This window comes from Tupaia chinensis, unplaced genomic scaffold, assembly GCF_000334495.1.
Source record: "Tupaia chinensis unplaced genomic scaffold, TupChi_1.0 Scaffold000612_1, whole genome shotgun sequence".
Lineage (NCBI taxonomy): Eukaryota > Metazoa > Chordata > Mammalia > Scandentia > Tupaiidae > Tupaia > Tupaia belangeri.
This window is the reverse complement of record NW_006160131.1, coordinates 3,452,744-3,458,070: the sequence shown is the minus strand read 5'-3', so window position 1 is coordinate 3,458,070 and position 5,327 is coordinate 3,452,744. Positions and strand designations below refer to the sequence as shown.

Sequence of the window (5,327 nt, the reverse complement as noted above, 5' to 3'; positions counted from 1 at the left end):
TCAGGGGCTCCGGAGGGCGGCGGGCGCACGCTGCAGGCCTTTGCGACGAGCTGGGCCTGAGGAGAGGGTGTGGAAAGCACCCCTCACGTCGCCCAGTGACAGCTAGCGTCCTGGGGATGTCCCCCGACGCCGTCGCAGTGGCAGGCCCACGGACAGGGAGGGACAGGGAGAGCGGGCGTCCGAAGGGGCCTCCTCTTACCAGAAGCGGAGCAGGCCTTTCCATTGTCAGTCCACTGTAAACGAAAAATAGGCTTTCCCTGTATCTCCTTAACTGTATTTAATCCGTTTTTCCATTGTTAATGGGTTTCCTCCTCAGTAACGCCCTGTGTTTTGTGTATAGGGGCTGTTGATTTAATCATTTTAAGTTAACTTTATTAAGTTACTAGTGAGAGAGTTTGTGGGAAAAGGGAATCATGAGCTTATTTATATCGAGCCACTTTTTTTTGAAATCCATGTATAGTTTATTCATGATACTGTTTATCCATGAACATTATGAAGTTCCCTCATATACTAATTTATTGATTAAATTTTGTGTGTTTAAAATATTTTTTGGTTATAGGTTGTGTTCACTGACTGAGAAAGAGACAGAAAGTGAGACATCCCCCCTACCCAGCCATGCTACATACAATCCCTTCTCTATTCTCTTCTCAGGATTTTGGGGACACACGTGTGCCTAGGGTGTTTTTCTGTTTTTGTTTGTTTTTGTTTTGCTATAAGGTCTGTGCATTTTCTGGGGACAGACAGAGAAAGGTAAAGTACAGTGGGGATGGCCATGGTGCAGTCCCCTCTCTCCCATTCACCTCTTGGGATTTTGGGCAGGCATGCACAGGGCTCTGGGATACTTTCCAAGCTGCCAAGTTCTCTAACCTCACATTTGGGCATGTGGAATCCAGCTGCCTTAGCCACCACACTACCTGGCTGGCCCTACCAAGGTGTTTTTCCAGCCAGTGGCCTGTTACTGGAACTGCTCAGTCTGCCATATGAGATCCAGCTGCCTTAACCTCTGTACCACGTGCTGGCCCTGATTTTTGTATGTTTTGAGGTGGTATGACAAATGTATACACTTTAGTAACTACCGCCACAATCAATATAGAGAACTTTTTCATCACCTCTGAAAATTCTGCATCTACTTTCCTTTTCTTCCCCTCCTAAACAGCTTTATTAAGATTTTTTATTTTTTTGAGAGATTTTTGCTATGGGATGTGTGCACTCATGGGAGAGACAGAGTGTCACCTCTTTCTACTCCATTCTCCTTTTGGAGTTTTGGGCCTGCATGTACAGTGCCCACTGTGAGCCGCAAGCTGCTGGGTCCAGGACTTGAACTGTGGTTGACTACGTGGGAGTCCAGTGACATAACCATTATGCCATCTGCTGGTTCCAGCTTTTATTAGGGTTTAATTTTCAGTGAGTGCATTTCACTTATTCAAAGTGTGAAATTCAATTGTTTTTACATGTTTAGTTGTATAAACATCACTACAATCAACTTAGAGTATTTTTATTACCCCATGAAGAAATCATGTACTGATTTGCAGTCACTATTTCCCCTCTTTGCCCTCCACTATCCCTATTCCATCACTAAATAAGCACTAATCTACTTTCTGTCTTTGTTGGACATTTCACATAAATAGAATCACATGTGGGCTTTGTGACAGACTTGTTTCACTTAGTGTATTGATTTTTGTATGCTAATTTTAGACTTTGCCAATTCACTGAATTCTATTAGTAGAGTCAGTTTCATTGATTCTTGTGATTTTCAGGGCATATATTACCTATAAATAAGGTAATTTTTAACCGTTATTCTTGCAGTTTTGTCTATTGTACTGATAATATCTTGAGTAAAAGGATGAACGGTAGTGGAGATAGTGGGTATCTTTGCTTTATTTTTGCTTTTAAGGAAAATGCCTTTAGTGTTTCTGCATTAAGTAAAGTACCAAAGACTGAGGCATGAATATTTATACTATTAAAAATATCTCTCAGGATCAGAAGTTAGCGTAATGGCTATGTCACTGGACTCCTATGTAGTTGACTGCGGTTCGAGTCCTGGACCCAGTGGCTTAAACTCACGCCGGGCGTGAGTGTGTGCATGCCCAAGATCCTGAGAGGAGAATGGAGAAGAAGGGATTGTGGTGTGGACATCTCCGCTGGGGGGTGATTTCTCTCTGTCTCTCTCTTGTCTTTCTGGTGAGTGCACGCGCCCTATAGCAAAAACCTCTCCAAAAAAACCCAAAAAACCAAAACTTTATTTTCTTCTGGCTTTTTAAAAAAAGATTGTTTTATTTATTTATTTTGTACATTCAGTCACTGTGTATCATTACAGCATACCAAATAAATTTTCCCGTCATGAATACACTGCATATCAGTCTGGTCATATCCATTATTATATACATTATAATCAACAGATTTCTTTGCATTTTTGGTCCCTTAAATGTTTGGCTTTTTTCTTCCCCTCCTTTCACCCTAACCTCCCCCCCCCCCCACACACGCTGTCTTCAGTATCATCGTTGTTCTCCATGCTTTTATACCGTCTAGTCATTCAATTTCTGCCATAGAGTGCTGACATTCAGTTTATATTGAGTGGAGACATACAGTGCCTCTCTTTCATAGTCTAGCTTTCTTTGCTTGGCAGAAAATCTTCATATTGTCCACTTTCTATCAAATGATAGGGTCTCTTTTTTTATGGTTGAGCAGTAGTCTTCAGGCTTTTTAAAAGATCACAAATGGGTATTAAATTTTGTCAAAGTCTTTCTTATATCTTTGGAGATAATCATGTATTTTCCTTAGATACAGTAATAGGAAATTTAATACAAGTGAATTTCCTACTAATAGTGAACCAACTTTGGATTCCTGAACTAAGTCCTACTTGGTTATGATGTCTCAGTGCAGTGTTGAACTCTACCAATAATTTGTTTAGAATTTCTGCACCAGTGTTCAGGAGAGAGAGTAATCTGTAGTTTTTCCTTTTTGGAACTTCTTTGCCTGGTGTAGGTATCTGAGACTATAGTTCCTTATTGGTAGGGGATGCACTCCAGTACTCCTAGTACTTGCTGGGGGTGGGAGAAGAGAGAGAACGTGAGAAATGCCCTCCCCCAAGGGGAATGGCCATGTCACAGTCCCTTCACCTCCATTCTTCTCAGAATTTTAGGCATGTACGCACCCATACCTGGCATGATTTTCACGCTGCTGGGTCTGGGACGCAAACTGCAGTCAGCCGTGTGGGAATCCATCGCCTTACCCACCACACCACCTGCTGGCCCCCTTTCTGTACTTTAATTGAGCAGCAAATTCCATTCACCTATTTGTATATTTTATTTATAAGTGTTTAGTGCAATGTATTTGTTTTTAACCAAAACTTTAAATATGTCTCATAGATTCTAAAATAATTTATAGTGTATTTCCTTGTTGTTATTTTTATTTTATTAATGTAATTTCAGTGTGTCTTACACTATTCATATTGGAGTTGATATTAACTTTTTATAATAAAATGTTTTCTAATATTTTGTAATTTTTGTTTTGTTTTTGTTAATGAACTAGTTTTATTGCACTGTGACCAGAGTATTGTTTATAATGTCTACTTTATGGGTGTTACTAGTGTTTTCTTTGTGATTTAATTTATGGTTCTTTCTTTTGTTGTTTTCCTCCCCCAGAAACTATGCCATTGGAAGAGTGTCTTTTGAAATCATGATTGCCTCTTAAAATGAGTCTGCATACTTGAGACTGCTTGGTGACTAGTCTTTTACATTACAAACTGAAATCTCTTTTCTTTAGTTTGTGCTCTGACCTGTCTGGTTATTTTCTAATATTTTCAGATTTAGGGCAGACTTACTATTTTTTTTTTGGAGAGGTTTTTGCTATAGGGCTCGTGCGCTCACCAGGAAGACAGAGAGAGACCGAGAGGCAGAATGCGAGAAATCACCCCTCTGGGGGGGATGGCCATGCCACAATCCCTTCTCCTCCATTTTCCTCTCTGGATCTTGGGCATGCACACACACGTGCCCAGCGTGAGTTTAAGCCACCAGGTCTGTGACTCGAACCACGGTTGACTACATGGGAGTCCAGCAACATAGCCATTATGCTAACTGCTGGTCCCAGACTTACTCTATGTTGGTGGCTCTTGCTCATCTCCAGGCTTTTTATTTTCTTGAGTGTCCTTTCTCTCCTCCTTGCTGGCCCAAAGCCCTGCTTGGAGTTGGGCTAAAGCATACGGGATCATAGCACTGTGATTTAATGTTTATTCTCTTTCTACTCTCAATTATTTTGCATTCTCTGTCTTTAAGTAATGCTGAAGGTGTGATTTTACTAATTTTTGAAATGTGAGAGGAAATTGTTTAGGATGAAATTTTGGGAAGTTTATTACCGCCCACCTGCCATTGCTCTCAGCTATCCTGAAGTTTTGCATTGAAAGGTTTTGAATGAAAGAAGTGATAGGGTCAGATTTAGACCATTGCTGCTGTAGAGGAGAGATTGAATTGGGGACAGGTTAAACTAAAGCCCAAGTTGAAAAATATTTTGTTTGGTATCCTTTCAGAACTAAATTTACTTTGATAATTTAGAAACATAGAACTGTATTCTGTATAACTTGATTGTTTCTGAGAAGGATTTCTATGATTAAGCAGGGGATTATTGGACTCAGGTCTTTCTAAAGGCTCCATTGTTAAAGGCGTTCCGTTTTTTTTTTTTCCCGTGGCGTCTGTGGTGGTAATTAAAAAAATCCAGGGATAGTATAAGATACTTTTAACCCTGGGTTTCCAGCAGCTTTGAATAATAAAAGCAGGTTGACTATTGAGTATTATAAATAGAAGAGAGTAGGGTGGTGGTGATGGTGGTGGTGGTAGGGATCTTTTTAGCTTTTTTAAAAAAGAGAAAAAGCAGTAAGAGCAGAAAGAATGAAATGGATCCCGGAAAGACACCATGTTAACGTTAGCACCTAAAGATCTAAGAGTCTGATACAACACTCTGTCGTTGCTGCTGTTACCACCCAGACTGCATGCCAGCATCCTCCTGCCAACAGTTCTGCCACCATGGAGGATGTGAACAACTATAGCAACATAGAAGAATTAATGAAAGAATCCAAGATCAACACCAGCAAAAAATCAGTAAGATGACAGTAAAATGTTTATTGGAGGCTTGAGCTAGGTTACAAGCAAGAAAGATCTGGAAGAATATTTGTCTTGATTTGGGGAAGTTGTAGACTGCACAATTAAAACAGATCAAGTTACTAGAAGATCAAGAGGATCTAGATTTGTGCTACTAGTGTTGATAAGGTTTTGGAACTGAAAAAAAACACAAACTGGATGGCATATTGATAGACACCAGAAGGGTCAAAGATT

General features: G+C 40.2%; 1 pseudogene; it reads left to right on the top strand.

The window, feature by feature from the left end:
* Positions 1-4,979: 4,979 nt before the first annotated feature.
* LOC106736036 (heterogeneous nuclear ribonucleoprotein D-like) overlaps positions 4,980-5,327 on the top strand; it is a 1,389-nt pseudogene continuing 1,041 nt past the window's right edge.